Consider the following 24313-nt stretch of genomic DNA (forward strand, 5'->3'; position numbering starts at 1 on the left):
AGACAAGGTCAACTTTAACATTCACATCTTGGTGAATATCCAATAAAATGACACCTTAATTTAAAAAAGATGAATTCATTTTTGTGTCTAATTTTAACTTCCCTCTCGAGCTAATCAGGTTGAGAGAGAAGGCATTTTTAAGTTGCTCGAAAGCCCCTTTTGTGCAACTCCATTTTCCCTACGCGAAACTTTTGACCGAAATACATGTTAAACGATACCCTGCTGTGAATCCACAGCCCATTTCAACAGAACAGTCACAGAACCGAAGTTTGCATGGCCTCCGTTACTGGTTCAGTATCATATGTTCACAAGAGCAATCGGCACGGCATTATACAGTGAGGCAGCACAGCTGTAAGTCTCACATCTAGGCTAGAAAACCACCAACCTAACCCAAGTAACAGGTGTTAAACTGCATCTGCACATGCACTATAGGCAGAAATGCAACCACATGAAAATCACAGCCCAGGGAAACAAAATCTCTAGCTGTAACTGGCTACATTTTTTTAAACTAAGCTATAAAGTGGAGACTGCAACTTCCAGCCCTCAAGAGCAGTAAGAATATATATATATTCTTATATATATATATATATATATATATATATATAAAGTACCTCCTCAACATGCACATTTAGGCAGGCCATACCTGATTTTTTCTCTCATTTAAACTGGTTTATATAGGGGCTATTCTAGTGTAGTCAGTGGAATAAGACCACTGTAGAATTGAAGAAAATGTTCGTGGAAAATCCCTGGTTTTTAGAGAAGGAATGATTTCATGGGTTTCAATGACAAGAAACTGTGCTAAGCTTTCACTCCAAGTGGGACTTTTTCTCAGGTTGGGAAAAGTTTGGTTAAATTATCTTAATTTTAGTTGTGTGTGCACATACATGCATATAATAACTCTGGGATAATAGGCAGCCCTGTAAACGTAAGTGCTGAAATACCATATATGCAAGTGTGTGCACGCACACACACACATACACATATCAGTATTTGGGGTCTTTGCAGCATGATCACAACCGGGTTGTACCAGAAGTCTCATGAGAAAACCTGCTCAAAATCTATGTTGATAAACCCCCAAGTCAAAACTGCAGGAAGCTTTTCAGCAACAAACTTCCCCAGCCCTTGAGATCAGTCCATCTCTAGTTTAAAGCTCAAGAACGTCCAAGTAATAAAATGACAAAGATGTCACTTCACCTGGGAAGGTATGGGAGACTTCAATTTTGCAAACATCTGCTGGAAGGACAATACAGGTATAAACATAAAATGTCAAGCCAGTTCCTAACTTGCGCAGAGGACAATTTTCTCTTCCAAAAAGTGGAAAATACAACTAGGGGATCATCTATCTTGGATCTTTTCTTGACCAATAGGAAAGAACTGGTGTGAAGGTGATGGGTAGCTTGGGAGGAAGTGACCACAGTACGACAAATTTCCAGATCCTGAGACAGGAAAGCATGAGGTCAGCAAAATTAGGATGCTAGATTTCAAAAAGGCAGATTTCGTCCAACTCAACGTTGGCATGGTGTCATGGAAGGACAGATTGAAAGATAAAGGTGCGCAGGGGGGCTGGGAGCTTCTACGGGGCACAATATTGGAAGCCCAATAAGAAACTGTCCCAAAGTGATGGAAGCACAGAAAGAATGGCAAGAGACCAATGTGGCTGCACAAAGAGCTTCTAAAATGCCTCAAATTCAAAAGGAAAGCATACAGGCAATGGAAGAATGGGCAGGTCACCAAGGATGCATACCAGGAAATAGCAAGACCCTACAGGGACAAAATCAGAAAGGCAAAGATAAGGAATGAGCTGCACCTGGCAAAGGAGGTTAGGGATAAAAAGAAAAGGTTCTATATGTCCAGAAAAAAAGGACCAAGGAAGCTGTGGGTCCTCTGTTAATAAGACAGGGGAAACTCCTAAGGAAAGATGCAAAGAAGGTGGAGCTACTCAACTACCTCAATTTGCATTTTCACTGAATGGCTCTCTCGCATGCATACTGGCCTCTGGCTTCTTTTCTATTCCATCCAGGAAGAGCACAGACCAATTGCAGATGCTTCCTCAGCCTGACAAAGGGCGTTTGTACCTGAAAGCTTGCAAAGAAGAATGTTTCCAATTATTTTAGTTGGTCTAATCAAAGATATCAGATTTACCCAAAGAACCTTGTCGAGCTACTCAACAGAAACTTTGCCTCAGTCTTCACAAAAAATGTAAGCTGCCAGACACCTAATGGAGATTATCTGGATAAGGAAGCGGGAAAGCTGAGGGAGGAGAGGAGAGGAGAGGTTTAGAGAGCTTTTGTTAGATCTGAATGAATTCAAGTCAGCAGGGCCAGATGACCTTTTATCCCAGGTCCTAAAGGAACTGGCAGAGATCTTGGAACCCTTGGCAATGACCTTCATGAAGCTGTGGGAGATGGGCCAGGTACCAGAGGACTAGAAAAGGGCCATCATAGTGCCTCTCTTTAAAATGGAAAGGAGGAGGACACGGGGAACTACGGACCAGTTAGCCTCACCTCCATACCTCGGAAATTACTGGAGCATATGATATTTGGGATATGCTGCATATCCTAAGGAAGGCCACTTGCAAGCGTTTGGAGGAGGAAAGGCTGATTGCTAGCAGCCAGCATGGATTTTGGAAACACAAATCCTGTCAAACAAACCTGATCTTCTTTGATAAAGTAATTATTTGGGTGGATGAAGGGAATGCTGTGGATACAGTGTTTTTGGACTTCAGCAAGGTTTTTGAGAAGGTCCTGCATGACCTTTTCATAAAGAAACTGGAGAACTGTGGGCTGGATAAAACTACTACAAGGTGGATGGATAACTGGCTCAACAGATGTGAGCAAAGGGTAATTGTTAATGGGTCCACGTCAGAATGGCAGAAGGTTTCGAGTGAAGTCCCACAGGGGTCTGTCCCTCAGCCTGGTGGAGGACAGACAACATTAATGTGTTTTTAAGTGTTTATTAATGATTTGGATGCTCACGTAGAAAGCTTCCTGAGCAAGTTTGTGGATGACATGAAACTGGGAAGGATTGTGAACACACTGGAGGATGAAAGTACAATTCAGAAGGATCCTGACAGATTGGAAAGTTGGGCTAGAGTTAATAAGATGAAGTTCAATGAGGACAAATGCAAGGTGCTTCACTTTGGGAATAACCAAAAACACAAATACAAAATGGGGACACCTGGCTGGATGGCAGCTCCATAGAAAAGGACTTGGGAGTCAATATGAATCTACGGTGTAATGCAACTGTACAAAAGTGAATGCGTTTTTGGGCTGCATCAACAGAAGCATTAGATGCAAGACACAGGAGGTGATAAGGTCTCTGCTCGGCACTGGTTAGGCCTCATCTGGAGTAATGTATGCAGTTCTGGGCTCGACGTTTTAAAACAGACATGGAGAAGTTAGAGAGAGTCCAGAAATGGGCAAAGATGAACAACGACTTGGAAAGCAAGTCCTATGAGAAGAGGCCGAAGGAACTAGGCATGTTCAGCTTGCAGAAAAGGTGCTTAAGAGGGGACATGATGGCAGTCTTCAAATACTTGTCTTTGATAAAAGAACATAAAGAAGCGGGAGGATGTGGACCAATGGCTGGAAGTTGCAGCAAAGTAGCTGCAACTTTGGATAACTGGAAAAACTTCTTTACTGTTAAAATAGTGAGGCTGTGGAATAGACTGCCTAGGGAAGTTGTGGATTCTCTATCATTGGAGGTGTTCAAGGAGAGGTTGGACAGCCATTGGTCAGAGATGATCCAGGCATAGATGCCTACTTTCTACCATGGGTATTTCCCCTGCTCCTGGGCTTTGCTGGTTGCTCCTGCCCCCTTCCCCTCCCCCTGCCTGCTTTTTCTGCTGTGTGTCAGGATGTTTTTAAGCCTCCCCAGACTCCTTGGGTGCTGGCTACACCTAAGGCTGTGGACTTCAACTGGAGTGTGCCAGTTTTCCTGCTAAGAGCAAAGCCAGAGGTTCCTGGCTAGAGGGTCTTGCCCCTCTGCTCAGGATCAGATTGACTTTTGTATTTAGGGTCAGAAGGAGATTTTATCCCATGGTCAGACTGGTATGGACTATGGGGGTTTTGGCCTTCCTCTGAAACAGGGGATGTGGCCCTCTACCCAGGACTTCTTGAGTGTATATTATGTGTACAATATTAGCAACATTAATTGTTGTTAATTAATGTTGTTAATTATTAACAACCCCCATGGCAGGGGGTCAGACTTAATGATCTGTTTAGGTCCCTTCTGACCCTACCAACTATGAACCATTTTATAGAAGCAGGACATTGGCTGATGTGGTTCCCCTATTTTACCTGGGGCAGGTTAAGATGTTAGGGTTTATATTGTGTCAGGGTTGATGGCAGTCTGATGTAAAGTTTAAATTATGGTTATATGGGATAGTTTAGATCCTACCTCAGGCAGGGGGATGATCTCTGGAGGTCCCTCCCAGCCCTACTTCTCTATGGCTGTGACTGTCATACATGCCATGGCAGTTTCCAGATCTTTTGCAACCCAGTGTTATAAAGGGATAAGGAACAGCAAGCCCACGTGAGATCATTACCAAGGCTTTGTACACATGTGTGGCAGAGATGGAAAGGAAGAGAAGGAAAGCACAATTGAGAAAGGAAGAAAGCAAGAGTCACTAAGGGGCTGGCACAGGGGAAAGCTCCAAGCCTCTGAGTCATGTCTGAATACAAATGCTGCTAATTTCTGAATTGCTGGGCTACGGGTGACTTGAATTTTGCTCACATAATTTATGCGGTTACCAGATGGAACTGCAGCTCCGCAACTCAGAATTGCCCACTTTTTATTCCCTGCGCATTTCCACCACGAGAGCCAGAAAGGGAGAAGAGAAACTGCAGTAAGAACAGCACAACCAGCAGTAAAGAGTCCAAAATGGGGAGCTTCATGTGGCCAAACCCCCAAAGTTAAACTGCCATCCTGCATCTAGAGCCTCCCCATTTCACACCTGGAACCTCTTCCATTTTCCTCCACCCCTGCATCCATTTCAGCTTGGCAGCTCTGGGGGAAATGCTGCTGACACTCCCAGCACTGACAGCAGCTGGGATTTTCCCCAACTCCCTCCGGACTATAGCAGCTTCCCTGGGCTGCCTCAATAGCCTGACAGCTTCATTTTTAAAACCATTTCTATCCCCACAAGGTGCAGCATAAAAGCAGCGTCATGTAATATTTTAAGTCTCTTTTCATTCTGGTCCCTTGTTAGCTTTTCAGTAGTGAACGTAAGGCATAAAAATACTCCTCGTTTTTATAAGCCTATTATGAGCTCCCTTCTATTATTATACTGTAAATGCTGCACTATTGAAGCCAGTTTTCTGGGTGTCAGCATTTGAAAGCCATTAGAGGAACACGGCAGGATATTCCCAGTGACCCATTCTGCCATGCAAGGATGTTTGATTTGCAGCTAAGTTTTCATTACTGGCCCATGAAAAACAGAGCCCAAATGTTCTCTGCTGCCAAACTGGCCCAGCACTACCCAAGCAGGATGGGGATACTCTGGACCAGTAGAAAACGTGGTCCCATTTGAAAAAGGGCACCATCTCTTGATGTATTTCAGCATTTACTTCATGTTCTGTGCCCCTCCTTCTGGCTGCCTGCTTCCACCTGGACTCTCTGGCCTTATAACTAGGGCGACCATCATAATTTGAGGGAAATCCGAAGGAGTGCATGCACATACACACACAGCCCGAACTCTGCAGCTCCCAGAAGCGGGGTCAGGGTGGACAGTGTTGCACACACGCACAGACACACACTCAGCCCTGACCTCCACACATGCACACACACACACACACACACACACACACACACACACACACACACACACACACACACACACACAACACTGACCCTGCAGTTCCCAGGAGTGGGGCCAGGCAGGATAGCATTGCACACGCATACACACAGCAGAGGAGCGGGGCTGGGCAGGACAGTGCAGTGTGCACACACACATGCATGCATGCAGCCCCAACCCCAACCCTGCAGCTCCCTGCACGCACTCCTCCCTGAAACCCTCATCAGGAGTCACACATGAGGATAAGTTCCTGCCAGTCCAAACCTTTTGATTCAATTTTCTCCAGCGACTGGGATGCTGAGACAGCCTCAGAAATCCAGGACTGTCCCGGCCAATCCAGGACACACGGTCACCCTACAACTGGATTGTAAATGTTGTGGAACAGGCCTTCTTGTTCCATTCGTACAGCGCCTAGCACAATGGGGGCCCGTCCTTGTTCATGTCTGGGACCCCTGAGCGCTCCCACAATAACACAAACTACTAAACACATACTTTGCAATTTACTGAAAGAGCAAGCAAGGGAAGTCATGGGGGTGAGCCTTTTTTTTGGAGCAACCGACCACATTGTCACCTTTCTCCCCAGCATTTGTCAATCTGGCCCATTAATACTGCAGGATCTCTCCGCAGGGCATGGATGGTTTCCTACTGCGACTACATCCAGGGACTGGCACAACAGAGCCAAGACCTTAGTTGTGGCTTGTAGTTGCCACTGTAGTTGGGATGTTCAAAACCACTGACCAGCCAGACCTCGCTGCTCCCGCACTTGCAGAGTTAGGCCAAAGCTGAGCGTGGCAAAGGCTCCCAGCCTTGCAGCAGACATGTTATTTGCTTGTAACTAATCGCTGGAACGCTGCACCTCCAAGTGGGAAGTCGAGCCTCTCAGGATGGTACGACCCCATGCCGAGTTCTGGAGCTGCCACTTCAATATATCAATATATAGATTACGATTGACACTGAGCCCCACTCCAACATTACTGCTTCCTTCCAGTCGCCCCTCACCCACCCCGCCTACAGGGATATTTTCTGTGCTCACATCTGCACTCTTCCTTTTACCTCACTCTGTCTTGCTGCTGCCCTGATGGTACTGCGACTGTAGTGCATGAAAGTAAACTGAGGAACTGGTTGCAACGCAAGGTGCTCCTTTTCCTGCCAGGCATTGCATTTCCCCCCCTGCCAGACAGTTCTGCTCTGCACCACCCTGCACCATCCAGACTCCTGGGACTGAAAGTAGGAGGATGAAAGCCCAGGGTGAGACTTTAGCTCTCAAGAAAAGGTCAAGGCAGTTGGAGATGTACTTGCTTCACTTGCACAGTGAGATTTTGGGGCTGCCACACATAGCACCCAGCTGCCTTGTCCACGCACTTCGCAGCATGATGGCCAACGCTATTTAACCCTGGCCATGGAGCAAATAACATGGTCTGCTCCAGCCCATTGGCGAAACCTTGGAGAAGGGGCAGGGCGATGCTACTGAGCTTTAATTTTGCAAATAAAGGGTGGCAAATTAGACGGTAATGATTCTGAGCCATTCAAACCAGATTGTAAATCATGTGCTTGAAGCTGCAAGCAGATAAAAGGGGCCAGAGAATTTCTAATGAAGCAAGATTAGAAAACCAGCTGAGACTCGGAGGGCCTGCCTGAAGAATAAGAATGAAGCTAGCTGTACTTAACTCGATTTGCGACCCAGACAATAACCGCAGAAGGCAGCAACTCAGCAGAGCCAAGAGCAAAAACCTGACTGTTTTACTGCAGGGCCCTGGGACCACTCTCCCCGTGAAAAGGAACCAAAATGAGAGACAAAGAGAGGCCTGTCTGGAGGGCTGGGATGGGGCAAGGCAGAGGGAGCCTTTCACTGCTGAAATGGAGGCCCAGACACTCCTCAAGAGGGGTTCCCCAAGAAAGGCGCTTTGTGGTCTCACGCTGGCCCTGAGCGGGCAGCCATCCACATTACACAGGCTCCGCATGTTCCTCTCACCAGTCACCGACCACACTGGAGCCACCGAGAAGACTAAGAGGTGCCTTTCACCAGCCAAAAGCAACTGCAGCAATGGCCAACCCTGGCGGGAGCAAGGCAAACCCCCTCCCCACAGGACTTGCTGACCAGTGTGAGGGGAAGGCTCTTCCCCATTACAGTTAAATGCAAAGAAAAAAACGAGAGAGAAAGTGGTTGTGACCAAGTCACTCCCTGAGAAATGCTCCTCCAGGATGGGCTTAGGGCCAGCTTCAGAGGATGGCTGTAGAGCCCATTCCAAGGTCACTGAGCCACTCCCCGGACCCAGGAATACCACTGATGGTTGGGTCCTTCCTACCAACCTTGTGCTGCCCCTACTGGAGGTGTGGGTACAAGGATGAGACACGGGAAGGGTATTGCTTAAACAGGGCTTTCTTATATCTGTGCTTCTGCATGGCCCTCGGGGGCATTGGAACGGGTATGTAATAGCCAATGCTGAGTGCTGCACTATTTCTTTCAGCCTGAGCTGTCCCTTGCTGCTCCTGAACTGGCTCAGGAGCATCTGGCCTTTCCTACCTGGAAGGAGCTTGGTGCTTTTGCCTCGCCCTAGTCACATCCTCACATCTGGGCACTGAAACAGTTGGGCATCAAACAAAGCTTCCAGTTCATGGTCTGAAGAGATCTCTGGGCCCAGTTTGCAGCCAGCTCCTCCCATTTTAAATCTGAATGAGAGAAGGACAGAGCTGATGAGAAGGCTCAGGCTTCAGGAGGAGGTAACTGTTTTTAAAGGGAAATGTGAAGCTAGGAGGAGAGAAAGGTGACACATGGAAGCAGGGAGCAGACTGGGTACAAGGATGTAGCTGAAAGGAGTGATCCATCCAACATTAAAATAAAGGTCCAAAAAAGGGAGGGGCATGAAACAATAAAGTCTGGTTTCTGCACTTATTGAAAAATGCCAAGTGGACTCATGGCTGTGAAAGGGTTTTTCTGCATTTGTAACAGGGTAACTGAGAGTAGATTTTGGACTTGTAGGCCAGGGCACCGACTCCTCTGGCACCCAAGGGCAAACACTATTTCAAACCATGCGGTGGAGAGGGATCTCACACTATCCCAGAGGATTCTGCCTATGCAGGATAGATAAGCATGCATTCAGCCATGCAAAGCCTGCTTGTTCCTTCCTTAGGATATTAGTGTACCTTCCTTCCATGAGCTACACTAATAAGGGTGGAGACAACTCTTTATTAGATAAAAAGATATCAACAGGATATCTTTTATTATGGCACATGCAGCATTTCTGTTACACGGCAACCAGACATGCTGGAAAGCCCCTCTCAGTCTTCTCCAAGGCTGCATTCAAAGAAGGGCAGAAGCCCGCAGGCCAGGATGGTAGCAGTAGCAGCCACCTGGCTAGCTGGGAGCATCCACATCACTGCACAAGTAGCTGTTGCACAGATCAGACAGGAACACTCACTCTTTCCAATTCCCAGTTCACACATAAGAATAGCAAAACCCTTAACAATCTGTATAGTCCTCAGAATTCAGTTTACTGTCTGGTGACTGGCTACTGCACACCGGCCCTCTTGGAAATCATCTTTCACCACAGTCTGCTCCATAAATGGCCTACAGTTAAGTTAGAAGGGTCTCCAGAGCCAGATGTGTGTTCTGGCTGCCTGAGAAAATCAAGCATTAAGCACTGTGTGTTGGAAACACTCTCTCTTCTAGCAGAGGATTGTCTTCGGGTTTTACAAGAACAGCTGCACTCAGCTTGAAACTGGACCAGAACGTCGATGACCCCATTTTAAAGGTTACAAAGGATTTCCTGCTGGAGAGAGAGAGAGAAAACATGTCTGGGAACAGAACTGCAGAGGAACGATGCCTTTCTGACACAAGGCAGAAGGGAGAGAGTTTTCTCCTTCGTTTGGAAAGCAGAGAGGTAATTAGAGCCGCTCCAACAGCTCTGCCAAGCCGTGCCAAGCCTGACCCAGAAAAATCCTCTTAAAACCATCTGACATTTCTTACCGCGGTTCTGAGTGCCCAATCTAAGCCAATGGCTGGGGAAGGGGTGGGGGGTTCAGGACGCACTTGGAAAAGAGTATATTAGTTCAGTGACTTTGTGAAATAAAACAGGTATATAAATATTCCTTGGTGGTGCTCCCAAAGCAATTCTGTAGATGATTTTAATGGCTTTGCTAGCGAACAGTGCTAGCTCTTCGCACAGCTCTTCACACGCGGGCACAAACCCACAATGTCACGTTGGGACCATAAGTCAGTGACCTTAATGAAGTCTCCTATCATTCAAACCAGTTCAATACGGGGGGGGGGGTCCTCACTGCCAGGTCACCTCTATCTGACACATGGGGGTGAGCAAGGTTGAGCATGAAGAAGGACAATTCGTTTCCAGCTTCAGGTCAGGGCTGATCGGACCTGTAATGCCTCTCCCCTTCTTTACAGGCAGAGAAAGCCTGCAGAGATCCCAGAGTACAGCGTTTCATATTTAATAGATTTCATAGACATTAGGGCTGGAAGGGACCTCGGAAGATCATTGAGTCCAGCCCCCAAATGCACCTTGCTCTCCCTTGAGTCCCTTTGGGTCGATGAAGAGCATCACATGCTGGCTGCAGCATGTATGCCATGAGGGTGCAAAAGTCTTTGGCCTCCTGCAACGTGACAATGCAGCTCTCACTAGTGCAAAGTTCAGCTGCACCTGTTCAGACTGAACTGAAGTCACTAATAAGGACAGGGTGTCACAGCGCGACAGCCCAGGGTCAGCACAGAGCTCCAAGGCTCAGCTTTGAATTCGCATCACTGATCAATACCCTACAGTGCCGGGCACTGCACACATGCAGGAGAGAAAGCTGCCCCAAACAATTTACAATCCAACCATAAGGCAAGAGGCAACAAGTGGATCCAAGCAGACAGAGTTCAGACACACAACGCATTTACACCAGTGTAACTTGTATTGGTTCATACATCAATATAGGTCACACCAGTGTCCAGAAGAGACACACAACCACCTCTCTCAAGATAGCAGCCCTTGGTCAGCACAATTACAGCACTGTGCCACTAGGTAGCGAGGAAGCCGGTGCTAGCCCAGGGGCAGGCAATTATTTCGGGTGTAGGGCCGCTCAATGAGGTTTGGTGAGCTGTCAAGGGCTGCAAGGGTAGCCCTGCCCCTTGATGGGTGCCTCGCCCCCTGGTCACTATCTTGGACCCACAGTCCAAACTCTAATCTCCCCCCACGCCAACCTTTGCTACCAGAAGTCCCTCCCCTTGCCCCAGAAGTACTCCTTTTGGGAGGGAGGGTGTTGCTATCATGACACCAAAAAAAAAAAAAAAAAAAAAAAAAAAAAAAAAAAAAATCCCAAATCATATACTAAAAATAAAACATCTACTGTAACTTATTTTAATTTTATTTAAAAACATTTGTCCTTATTTATGTGTGCTTGCATAGTATATCTAGAGGCAATTACATACTAGCTCAAAATACAGTCCTACTCCTGTATATTGTGTATGGGCGATAAGGGGGAATATGTGGGGGGGGGGCTGGGGAGTGGGGGGAGTATGGTGGATGGGTGTGGAGGGGTGTGGGGTATGTGGATAGAGTGGGGTTATGGTGGGTGGGGTGCAGGAGAGAGAGAGAGAGAGAGACATGGTTCGGCTGCTGGCTCCATCACATATGGCTCTTGTGGACTGCATGTGAGCCTCACGCAATGCAGCCAGGCAGACCCCATGCCCAGGCTCCATGCTCCTGCCACGCCACGCTGGGTCCCCACCAGCCCCAGGGCACCAGCATGGGTTCAGTGCTCCCACCCACCACTGCCACTCCCGCACCACTTCCCTGTTTTACCTCCTGCACACCACTGCTGCCACTGCTTCCCAACCACCACCAACTTCCTGCTCCTCCCCCTTCCTGCTACTGCTGCCACTCCCCCTGCCCACCACCACCTCCTGCCACCACTCCACTGCTCCTTCTGCCACTCCCTCCACCTGTCTGCCCACCCACTGACCGCTTGGCCTCCAGACCGCTCTGGCCACGCAGCTGCATGGGCTGATCACAGCAGTTTCCCCCACTCCGGCTGTCCGCTCTTCTCTGATTTTCCACTTGGATGGAGGGAGGCGGGGAACAGCCAAAGGGTCACCAGGTCAGAAGTTGCAGAGGCTTCTGGCTGGGGGCTGGTGTCTAGAGTGGTTTTCAACCTGTGGTTCACAGACCCCTGGGGAGTCTACAGATTATGTCTAAGAGGTTTGTGAAACATGACTATGATCAATCAAAAGTGTGTGAATACTCACACTTACAATTCAGTGGTGCCTGCACCTCCATTTACAATTTTTTAGGGGTCCACAAATGAAAAAAAAAAAAAAAGTTAAAAACCACTGGTCTAGAGCTGTGGACACACAGCTTACCAATGCATAATTACTCCTGACTTTCTGAGGAGTAAATTTACCCCAGTGTAAAACGGCTTGCACTGTTCTAGGGCTGCACATCATGGGCTGGCATCACTTTCCAGTCAGTATAAAGGCAAATTAAACAGGTATAAATTCACTGTGTCTGCACCCACGAGAGGGAACATGTACCAAGAATAAGACAACATTTGCCAGCCGGATAGGAAGTGGTAGCTGCACACCAGCTGCTTAACTATTACTAACCATTGCTTGGTCACTCTCGCTCTACCAGAGATATGTACAGAAGCAAATGCCTTTTACCTGACTAATTATTTAAATGAGATCATAACATGTCTCATGTAATGCAACCAGCTTTTCAAAACAAATGGAGGAAAAGAAAAGAAAACAACCATAAAGCTTTTAATCATTTTTGGTCACGTATATCAGGGGCAGGAGATTTAGGAGGAAAGCAAAAAAGAAAAGAAAAGAAAGAAAAAGCACTTTATGGCAGGCGATAGGCTTATTCAAATCAAATTAAGACATACGGCTTGAAGTTGTTTGTCTAATCAAAGAGAAACTAAGCTTTAGAAAAACTGGGGTAAACCATTCTTACACTAGTTCAGGCTGGCTCCAAGGAAACACAGCACTTACAATGCAGGAATTTATAACCAGCACACCATGGGCATTTAACCCTGCTTCCTTTCCCCTGGCTTGGCCAGCTCAGCTGCCCCTAGAAAAATATGATGCACTTTTTGTGTTTGAAATGCAATTAAATGCACTGATTAACTAGTTAATTTACCGGGTGCTGTTTTGCTCCCCATTGCTCTCTCTGACTTTTTGGGCTCCTATACACGTGCAGGGAGCCGGCTCTGACATACTGGAAATCCGGCGCATCGGAGCAGACTCGATTAATCAAGTCTGCTGGAGCATGGAAATAAACACACTCCAGGAGACTCTGGCATCTTGTGTATCAGCTGAAAAATGGCAGCAGGACGCTTTGAAATAAAAGCTCGTTCAACGAGCTTTAGTTCAAAATGCCCCACCACCATTTTTCAGCATGGGGTCGCTGATGTGATGCACATGATGCTCAGGCTTGCTAAATAAAGCCCCCCCCCTTTCCAAAATACATGTAAAAATGCCCTTTAGCCCTGCCATCCTTTCATGTGTGACCCAGGCTCACAGTCACAAATGGCCTGATTTTCCCAGGGATGAAGTTCAGCCTTCCCAGGGAAACTGTTGCAGGGTGGGGAATCAGGCCCCTGTCGTGCAACACAAAGACAGTCCTTGCTCCAAAAGCCAACAATTACTAGGCCAAAATCAATGGAAGTTGGTAGTCCTGAATATCTCTAAAAATCTAGCCCTGTGTACTTAATCCATACACTGCTTCAGAGAGGCAGATGCTCCATAAAAATAGCCCAGGAAACAAAAATCCCACACCTGGATACTTACAGAGCAGGGCCAACTTCCTTTTATCACTGTCCCCTCCTCTGCGTTGACAGCAGCAGCTCCAGCAAGGAGGCTAGTGACAAACGTCCCCATCCATGCAAATTGTCAAATGCTGTATCCCTATCTTTAGTCACGGTCTGGTGCTGCTGATATGTCTCTGCTGTTATGCAACACAACCTCCAATAAAACCCCTCTGGGTACATTAAGCAAATACTTAAATCGCCTCTGTTTATGAGCTAACAGGAGTTTCCAGCATCCCTGGTGTCTTACACCTATAGATGAAGCTTTATTTAGTTTATCAAAATTGGGATCAGCTGCTCTAAGGAGCCTGATAAACAGCAGTAACTGTGTATGCAATTGCACACGCACGCATACACCTCTTAAAAATACCCGTCCCTTCCAGACAGCTCCTCTCCCAGTTCAGTAGCAGCTGATGATCTGTTAGTGTTTGAAAGCACAAAGAGCCAGGCGCAGGGATTTCCAAAGAGGTTACATTGCACACTCCTGCCAAAAATATTTTCCTAGATCTCTTGTGAACCATGACATTTTTTGCTGTGACTTCTAGGAAGCAAATGGAAGTTTAATAACCTGATGCCAGTCTAGAGGACAGTGTTGGGCCTCACCTCAATGACATGAATCTTGTTTTTGGAGCTCAGTGGCTGGTATTTCTTCCTTACCCCTGGACCAGACTTGTTTTGTCAAGTTACAGAGTCTAGCTAGCTGTGGCCAAAGCCACAGTAGGTCACTTCCTTTGGCTTTTGCATAACTCAGCAGCTACTCTCAAAAAAGCAGGAAAAGGGCCCTAGTCCAGTTTGGATTCCTTTATTGTGTCCTGCATCCAGGCTTTCTCTATTTTTCTCCATGTCTTCTAGCTGGACTCGGTAGCTGCTGTCACTGAACGGATGCCAAAGGAAATAGCACGTGATCACAACACTTAAAAAAGCTCCCAGACAAACTCATCCCTGTGTTGCCAAGGGTACTCTTTCTCCGGAGGATGCTGGAAGGCAGGTTTAGCTCCCAGCACAGGCTGAGGGCAGCCCTCAGTCCTCTCAAGACAGCCCTGTCTCTATGGGCCAAAACACTGGCACAATTGGTGGAGCATGGAGTTACTCCAACTACTGTCCTGAGCCATGCTCTCCTCTTCCTCCAGGGTTAGGATGCTCCCTGTGCTGGCAGCTCCCGAAGGCATGATGCACATGCTTCCCTGCAGAGACTCTCTCCTGCCAGCCTCACTGGGTCAAAAAGGGTCATCAAGCTAGGATGAGTTGGGTCCTCCATTATGAAGCTGGTAGCTTAGAGCCAAAAGACATTCTTGGAGCAGTGGAAATGATTGTACTTGCTAAGGGGCGGGCAATTATTTTGGGCAGAGGGCCGCTTACTGAGTTTTGGCAAGCCATCAAGGGCTGCATGACAAGCAGTCCAGGGCAGATAAATATTAATTTTCTAAATTTTTTAAGGGCCCCGTGGGCCGGACAGAATGGCCTGGTGGGCTGCATCTGGCTCCCGGGCCGCATTTTGCCCACCTCTGACCTAGCACAATGGAGCCCTTGTCCACAACCGGGACTCCTAGCACTACTGCAACTCAAGCAATAATGCTACTTTGCTTTTCATTCGTAGCCTGATTGAGACCATTCCCACTCCCCAGCTTCCTGGAAAAAATATTCCCTCCTGTTTTAAAATATGTCACATGTGCTCTCTAGCAAGGGTACAGCATTTTGGAAACAGATGACATTCAAAACATTGTAATTTTATTTTGGAAAACCCCAGAAGTCTGTTGTTTTGGTTTGATTTTTCCCGGAAAGCCAACCACTTAGGCTAGAAGCTTTCAGCGTATTGTATTCCTGAATCCTAGACAAGACCCTCTGAAGGAGCGTTTCTCTGAATACAAGGTGCACATTTTTTAAATTATTTTCTTACAAATGTTTGAGGCTGCAACACAGTCCCCCCTTGCCATCCTAATTTTATGAAGTCTGGGAAGGATTACAGACTTGGTACAAAGTCTAGTGACTTTCAAAAGTCTGTTGGTGAATGATTATGGCCACAGAGAATAAAAACTAGATCCATATAGGCATTATTGTGAACCACTTACCACTTGCACTTGCATCCAATATTGAGGGCAAATTCCATTCTAAGTTTATAAATTCCACAGTTCAAATATCTCTTGTTCATGGAAATTATAACTTCTCACAGCTTATTTGAATATCATGGAGTCTGACATTTCACTGAACAACCAACATTATCTTTACGGCACAGGTATAATTTTAGCAAACAATCATTTCTCACGGAAATAGACAGCTACAAGTTCAGGAAGGCCATGTCACCATCTTAACACATCTGGAAACAATTAGGGTAAACAGGTATTCATTAAGTTATGACAAAATTAGCAGAACCCTGGGCTTATAAAACCAAATATTTGAAAGCCAGGGAATTCAAAGGTAAATGACTTAACTCCTCTGATACCCAACTTCTGCAAATACAAATGCAGGGCCACAGCCCAGCTGGAAACGTACCTCTTTGAGAACCAGAACTATGACCACATGGGCATGCCCTCAGGCATGCTAAACCAGGATCACTAACCCTAATCCACTTCAACCTATTAAGAGCATGATGATTACCTCTTACCTCTCCCTACTCATTCTGCTGTCCTGCGGTCACTCTCCTACTATGAGTCCAAAAACATGCAACCTCCAAATACATGTGGACAACTGAGGGTGAAGATGCTGGATGGAAAAGAGATATAGGAAATCTTATTCTGAACTGACACCGCTTTTAAAAAAAATCATAAACTTCAATTTTCTAATTTTTTTTTTAAACCGACTGGATAGCCGTTTCCCAGTTCTACAGCATCTTAAAATCTTTTGCCTGGCAATTTTCGCTGAATGAAGGATCTTCTCTAATGCTAATTCAAAGTAGATCCCAGACTACTACGAAATATTTTGATATGAAATAACTAGTCCCTTGAGCTTGCTAACCTCTGAAGGCCCCAGATCAAAAGGCTCAGAGAAATCTCTCAGGTGAGTGAAAAAACAAAGTCAGAGAAAGCTCACACATTCTACCTCGTTCTTTAAACAGCAACTTGATCTTGATTTTTATCAGAGGTGAAAAAAGTCAATTTCCACTAAGCTGAGAAAAAATGGTCTATTCTTTACTAACAATGGAAATCTGATTGCAAAGGGTTCATTTGAACTTTGAAGTGCAGTTGGGCAGCTTTAAAGGCTGAACTTGGTATCACTGAAGCCAGTGGCAAAACTCGCACTGATTTCCATAACGCCGGATTTTGGCCCTTGCTGCAAAGTATGGGAGATGATGCAAAAGCCATCACTCAGAGTTGCCACCTTGTCACATCATCACCACACTTCCACTACGAAACAGCCTGCATTCGTAGCAATTATACAATTAATTTTCTTAGTCTTCAATAGTAATCTAGATCAATGTACATGTACAAATTCACATCATGCTGCGATCAATCAAATTACCTTTCAGAACACGCTCAAAGTCAGAAAGTCGGAGCAGACATGGAAATTGTTTTGGCATGTGTGGCCTTTACAGTCTCTACTTTTTTTGGTCCTTTTTTCTATAGTTCTTTAATCCTTTTAAAGACATTTTTTCAATTGATTGAAAGTGGGTTTTAAGTCCCGTTGAAACAACAAGACTTCAGTTACTGAATGGCTCAGGAATTACAATCCAGATTCTGAAAGTAATTTAAGCCTGTGTTAAACTTAAAGCACATTCCCAACAACTTGCCACACCGTCACCCAGCACAACTTGGAAAGAAAGTGTGATTTGAGCAGAACAGGTACCCATGACCCAGTAGATATGGCCAAGCCTGCAAGCCCCTGCGACAAGAATAGAAACAAAACATAGGGCTTGCGAAAAGGAGGGAGAGAAGGCAAGAGCTGGCTGGATGAGGAGGAAGGCAAGAGGATGAATAAGAGATGAGGTAGGAGAGATTTTGAGCATTTTATTCTTTATTATTCACATTAGGATGGCACCTAGGAGACTGATTAAATCAATTCTCCACTGCAGGAGGGGCTATACAGAAATCTAGCAGAAGACAGGGACCTTAAAACTCAAAGTCGAAACACAGGAAGCAAGGAAGACCAAAGTGACTTACCCAAGGGCACCTGGCTTGCTGTGTGATGAGCTGAGAGCAGAACCCAAGAGTCCCAACTCCCAAACTTTTGTTACATGGTGGTAGGCAGGCAGCCAAAACATGGCACCTTCCAAGGTTTGCTGAACCAAGTAAGAATATCCAAGCAGTAAGGGCCAGATCTGACAACAGGCTTGGGTGCTCCGCATTTTTGCTAGATCAGGCCCTGAGGGAGCTATTGGAAATGTTTCCAATTTTTCAAATATAATTTTTTCTATAAACGCTACATCCTATTTTCTCCATTGCATGAACAGGAGAAACTCTCAAAGTGAGTGGCATTCTGTTTAACAGGACTTTTCCCAGAAACATCTGCAGTATTGTCCAAAAAAACCCCAAAACAAGTCAAGGTCTCCCTCTGCCCCCAGATTTTGAGATTGCCTCAATGATCAGGAGATTAGGAATGTGACAATAAAGAAACAAACTTTGTGGTCCTTTGATTTGCCCCTGGTTTTGAGTCTTTCGGGTGTACTTGGTTCAGGTTCTCGAGCTTTCTCCCCAGCCATGAGAGAGATACTCGGGGGGGGGGGGGGGGGTTGTAATTAAAATTAAAACTCTCACCTAATCACTTGCATCCAGGGACTGGGGCTTAAGAAACACGCACACAAGACTCAATAAAATCGCAGGAGTTGGTACCAGCACTTTCAAGTGGCTGTTCCTGTTATATGAAGGTTCAGTACACACTTTGTGCTCAACAGATCATTCCTTTTCTTGCTAGCAATTTCCCACTCCATTTTAACCACATTTTGGGGTGGCTGGAAGCTGGTTACTGTCAGCCATAATGTAAATCCCATTCTAGACCAATTCCACCAAGGAGTGCTGGCAGTAACACTCTCAAGCAGCATAACAGTGTAAACCCTGCACAGATTCCTCCTACCCTGGGTAAGAATAATCTAAAAAATCCACTGATGCCATGGAACCTTTTTCTAGTAAATCTTGGAGTAGGCCCCAAAACAAGTGGGGCAACTGGATGAACTAGGGTATTTATTCAGAAGCTTTGACCCTACACCTCAGCCAGACAACTCACTCCCGAGTATGCTGTTGACAGCTCCTACAGCTTCTACCTAATGATGCTACTTCATTACATGTGTACAAGAGGCAGCCTGTTCGGTCCTCTGTCTTTTGCCCTCCCTGCTCCTCCCACACCTGCTACAATGCTGAGAGCAGCTGAGGATGTGGGAGTCAGAAGAAGAGGCCTGAAAAGAAAAAAAAAAAAGGACTATGCCTTTCACCCTCAAATAAAGAAGCTTGGGATTGTGTGTGTTGGAGCCTGGTGGGGACCCAAATGCCACGGACAAAATAGGAAATAAAACACCAAAGCTCTGTATGTGCACCCATGCTTGTGCGTGCGTGTGTGTGTACACAGAGGTATTTGGCCACTGCACTGATAGTTTTACTCCCACACAGAATCATATTTTCGGTTGCTTACCTTCCTAAAACATGCAGAATAAATTTCTCTGTCACCAAGCTTTGCCAAGTCTTGCAAATTCCTCCCCTCGCACAGCCACTCCCAGCACTGGTAGAGGCACAGGTCGGCACAGAGAACGGAGTAGATAGCGATAGTGGAAGCTCTTGGGAGTTGGATTGCTGAAAGGGCTCGGTACTGCCTCTGCGCTTATCTGCTCATAGCCCTTTATTAGCAATGTAATAGAGATAATGAAAACTCCCAAGCCCTCAGTGTGCTTCAGAAAAGATATAAAAAGGAGATCCTGATTTCTGATGATCCCCTAGCACTTTCTGTTCTGCTCACTCCAGTGTCCACCTAAAGTCCAGCCAGGGGAACCGCAGTATTGCTGGTGTCAAGTGTTCAAAATTTATGATAGTGTAAAAGTGATGTTGTAGCCATGATAGTCCATAAATTATGCGAGAGGCAAGGATTTCTTAGGGTGATATCTTTTATTGGTCCAACTATGCAGTTGGGACAAAGTTAGACAAGCTTTTAAATGCAAGATATTCTTCCTCAGGTCTTGCTATAGCCTCAGGTGACCTGAGGAAGAATGTTTTGCAATTGAAAGCTTGTCTAACTTTAATCACAACTATACTGTTGATCCAATACAGAAAATCACCCTACGAAATCCTTGCCTCTCACAAAAATTATGAGTCACGTCTTCCAGTCTCATTTAGAAAGATCACGGCATTTTAAAAAATAACATATTTTAAGGTTTTTATCCTTTGCCTTCTGCCTTTCTGAGCTTTGGGTGAGGGACACTTGGGTGAATGTTCCAGGCTCTCAGCAACCATGAGAGCTAAAAACTTTCCTTTTTTTAAATGAAAGCAAGCCTTGCACATAATCACATGCCTCTGGGATCAGGGCTGTTAAGATAAAACCCACTAAATATTGTAAGACTGGAGATAATTTCATGAGAGTTGGCAGCACTGTAATTGCAATCTCCCCACAGCCCACTGCCTAAATTCCCTCTGCAGTTCCAAATGGAGCTTGTATCCACCTCCATTCCCTGGCCTAAATAGTTGCATGCTGTGCAGAGCTGAAGTAGAATGGCTGCCATTCACTTACCCCAGTGAGAGATAAACTGATCAGCATCCTACCAGGAAAAGGGTACAATTGACTGTTCAGGAAATTTAGGCTCCTAAGGCCCCATCTACGTGGTCAGGCAAAGGGCACGGATGGGATCTAATGCGTAATTCATATGATTGTGCCTCCTGCCATGCCACGTGTGCATGGCAGGAAGTACAACTGTAGGATCATGCATAAGATCCCATTGCACATTATCTCTAGTGCAGAGGGAGCCTCATCACAGGCCCCCCCTGCACCAGCAAGAATGAAGTTCCCAGCTACAGGGGGGAATACCCCCTCCTCTCCCTCCAGGGGTGCAGGAAACCCCTGGGGCCAGAAGACCACCACAGGGCCAATTTTCCCCAACCCAGGAAACCCCAAGGGCTGGAAGATTGCCACTGTAGTGATCCTCTGATTAGCTGCACCCTTGGGGGTGGGTGGATGGATCACCCTGCAGCAATTTTCTGGCCTCAGGGGTTTCACACACTCCAAGCCCTAGGAATCATGCCGCTATAATACCCAGAGCCCAGGGGTTTCAAGCACTGCCCTGCAAGCCCTAGTGTTCATGGCAACTGCAATACCCCAGGCCTAGGGATTTCACGCTGGGCTCGGTAAAATCCCGCTGTGTTAGCTGACAGGGCCCCCAGCCACAAGGGAGACCCTGCTACACATGCAAATTAAAGCTGGGTAGCAATCAGCTATAAAGTTAGTCCACATTCTCCCGGTCTAATTTTATAGCTAGTTGGAGCTTTTTATTGTGCGATAGCTACTTTTCACGTGTAGCTGGCCAGTGCACAATTAACCAGTTAACTGCACAATGCCTGCAACGTGTAGAGGAGGCCAAAGTGGGACTTAGACTTCTAAGCCTCTTAGGTCATTTTGCCCAAAGGGTTTTGTGACCCCTTGGAAAGACAGGTGTTACATGCAACCAGGTGCACTGGGGTCATCAGGTCTGTGGCACGGCCCTGAGTCACTGTCCACACTACTTGAGATGCATAAAGCAATTGCGGCAGCGGGGCAGAGTGCTTGTGTTGGTACAACAGAGGAGTTGCATCCCAACAGCTCTGTAAGCTCAACCACTCACACCAACGCTTGAGCTTTGTCCCATGGCCTCTGATGGCCTTGAGTCTAAAGCATCACTAAACTGGAGCTAGAGATTTTCTTCTGTGGACAGGAGTCCGATTAAAAGAAACACTTGATATACTGAGCTGCCTCTGCACTGTAGAGAAGCCCTGAGATGAGACTTTATCCCTTAGGGTTACGTGAATTCTGGATGCATCGTATGGTCATGCATGCGTCTTTGGGAGTTTGGAGGTACATTCTTCACAGGCAGCGCATGGCGATTAGCAAGCAAATAATAACGAGGTGTCAAACCAACTCTTGTCCCTTGAGGAAAAAACCCTGGAAACCACATAAAATAGACCAATAAGCAACTGAGTATTGGAAACCAGACTTGAATTTCAACTTGTGGTTTCTCTAATCACTTAAGCAAACAGTGGTATCAGCAAAGTTGATGGATCCGACTGAATCGGACTCCACTGACAAGTGCTGGAACACCACAGCCTAGGCAAGCCACAGAAATTCGCTACTGGAGGGAGGGCCGATGGGGCACCGTCGGTACAACAGTCTGAGAACCAGATAACTGGGCCCTGGTTGCCACTATTGCTCCAGTGCACAGCAAAGGGGGAAGCAATAAGGATTTCTGCTGAGCGTTTCCATTTTTTCCAGAGGCAGAACAGCAGGGGGCAAACAATCATTTTAAAATGCGATTGTTAGGAGGGGAAAAGAGACTCCATAAAGACTTTGAAACAGGCAAATATTACAAGTTACACAAATGCCAACTAGTGAACAAGTCAGATAAGGAAATATTTGCTATGGGGTCCTAGTGTTTTTGCAAAGGACCCCTGAATGCTCCCGGTATGTTCCAGCTCAGATATAATCCCGCATGCCTAATTCAGAAGCCTCATCTCTGAACGAATGAACGAGCAAGCGGGTCATCCCGAGTCACAAAACCTGGGGCTCAAACTGCTCACTCCGTTCACTGGGTGATGTTCTGTGGAGCAGGTTTACAAAGCCAGGCACTTTTCTTTTTGTTTTATTTTTACTGACAGCACAAACAAACCTAAAGCACCTGCTGGGAAAGTGCCTCGCATACACGCTAGTGAGAAAATGAAAATATCCACAGGCATTATAGTCTGAGCTCTGCTTGCCCAGATAATCCATTTCAAATCTCACTCAGCACAATTTAGTCCCACTTACAAAACGAGCAAAGAACAAACTAGGTGTTCTTGTAAACATCCCAGCTTACCCCCCTTTGCTCCAGATCAACAAATTTCCAGCACCCCATGAACCTTTCCACTCAAAAGACATTGCCACAGCAGGGATTTAACTTTCTCTGTATCCTGAAGAAACCTGGGTTATAGTATTATATTATTCTGTTACTCTTATTCTTTAAAGCCTGGTCTGAGCAATGTAACTCTTTTGGTTAGGGGCATACTTTTTACCAATCTAGTTGTATTAGCATAAACTCTAACATGAATGCAAAACAAAAAGTACTTTATACTAGCATTCAGGGGTATAGGTTGTAGCCGTGTTGGTCTAAGGACATAGGCAGGCAAGGTTCTTTGGGTAAATCCAATATCTCTTATATTAGACCAACTCAAATAGCTGGAAAAAATCTTTTTTGCAAGCTTTCGGCTACAAACATCCTTGGTCAGGCTGAGGAAGCAGCTGCAGTTGGTCCATACTAGCATATACTACCATAGATTATTCCTTTTCCCTATGGAAATAGCTATAGCCGTAAAAATACATTAGCATAGCTTATTTCTTTTCCATATGAGCATTTATACATTTATACCATTACAGCTGTGTCCACAACAAGTGGGAGGCTGCCTTGATTTAACTTTACCAATGCATGTCAAGTGGCAAAACTTTTGGGTCTAGACCAATGATTCTCAACCTGGGTGCTGCCAGATCCCTTGTAGGATGCCACAAGGTGCGAGGAGATAAGCAAGGCATAAGGAAATAAGCAGACAAATAAAGCAGATAAGCCAGGCTCAGGCTCACCCTGGCTGGATGATCTCCCACCCCTGCTTCCCTGCCCCTGTGTAAGCATTGCAATATATACATTAGTTTTTGAAACTGGGTGCCCCTCAGTTCACAAGTTCTGAAGGGGTGTCTCAAGTCCAGTGAGGGGTGCCTTCGAGTCCAAAAAGTTTGAGAACTGCTGGTGAAGACGAAGCCCAACAACACGATATCTAGAGACTTGACTATAAACCACTCTTAAGCAACTGAGTTTTCACTCATTTCAAAGCATTTGCAAAATATAAAGTGAAAATGTGCCCATTTTAATGTGGAAAGGACAACTCTGAACAACATGCAGAGAAAACAGCTGTCGCCGTGAAAGTGTTTCAGAGCAGTCAGTAGCAGCCCAGTCACTCCCATACCATGCAACTGTATTGTCCATGTTTAGGTACCATCTCACTGCTAAGGCCAGAGGACTCAACTGAGAGACCTGTACTTGGTATCTCCTGGTGAACAGACCAGAGGTGCCACACAAGTGGGCCAAAGGGAACCCAGAACCAAATATGTCCAGAGCTCTAACTCCTTCGAAGAACGCTCATTTTAAAGCAGACACAGCCCAAATCCTGAGCATATGAACGCTTCCTTTACAGCAGCATCTAAGTATTGGATTTATGAGGCACAGCCACGTTTGCCTGCGTCTCACTATGGCTTTGATCCTGCGCACATCTAGGATCCCACCTGCATGCTGCCTAAGCCATTTCGTTCTGTTTCAAGTAGAAGTGGAAGCTAAACCTGGGTACAAGTAGAACACGAGTGAAGCCGAACAGTTTACGCCTTCAGACAGTAAGGCACCACAGATGGATCTAGGCAGGTAGATACGTAACCCCGAGCACTGAGTGCTAAAGTCTCAGATTCTTACCAGGCTCGGTTCACCCATGCTCAGGGTTAAGAAGAGGCACAGACAGGCATGAACGACTGACTGGTGCCTCCCGCAGCTGGACTGCCCACAGCCAGCAGTGGGGAGGCGAGCGGCAACTGGGGACCACCTGCATTCGC

At 46.1% G+C, this 24313-nt stretch overlaps 1 protein-coding gene across 9 annotated transcripts in view; it reads right to left on the reverse strand.

Moving 5' to 3' along the window:
• GTF2IRD1 (GTF2I repeat domain containing 1) overlaps positions 1-24313 on the reverse strand; it is a 168706-nt gene that overhangs the window by 97463 nt on the left and 46930 nt on the right. Inside the window, exon 1 of one of the 9 annotated variants that reach the window (XM_019493406.2) lies at positions 8319-8427. The exons of the other annotated variants lie outside the window; for them this stretch is intronic. The gene's annotated coding sequence lies outside the window, so the exon portion shown is untranslated. Of the gene's footprint in view, positions 1-8318; positions 8428-24313 lie in introns of those variants that run through there. 9 annotated transcript variants of the gene reach the window in all.

The sequence above is a fragment of the Alligator mississippiensis genome, chromosome 14 (assembly GCF_030867095.1).
Source record: "Alligator mississippiensis isolate rAllMis1 chromosome 14, rAllMis1, whole genome shotgun sequence".
NCBI lineage: Eukaryota > Metazoa > Chordata > Crocodylia > Alligatoridae > Alligator > Alligator mississippiensis.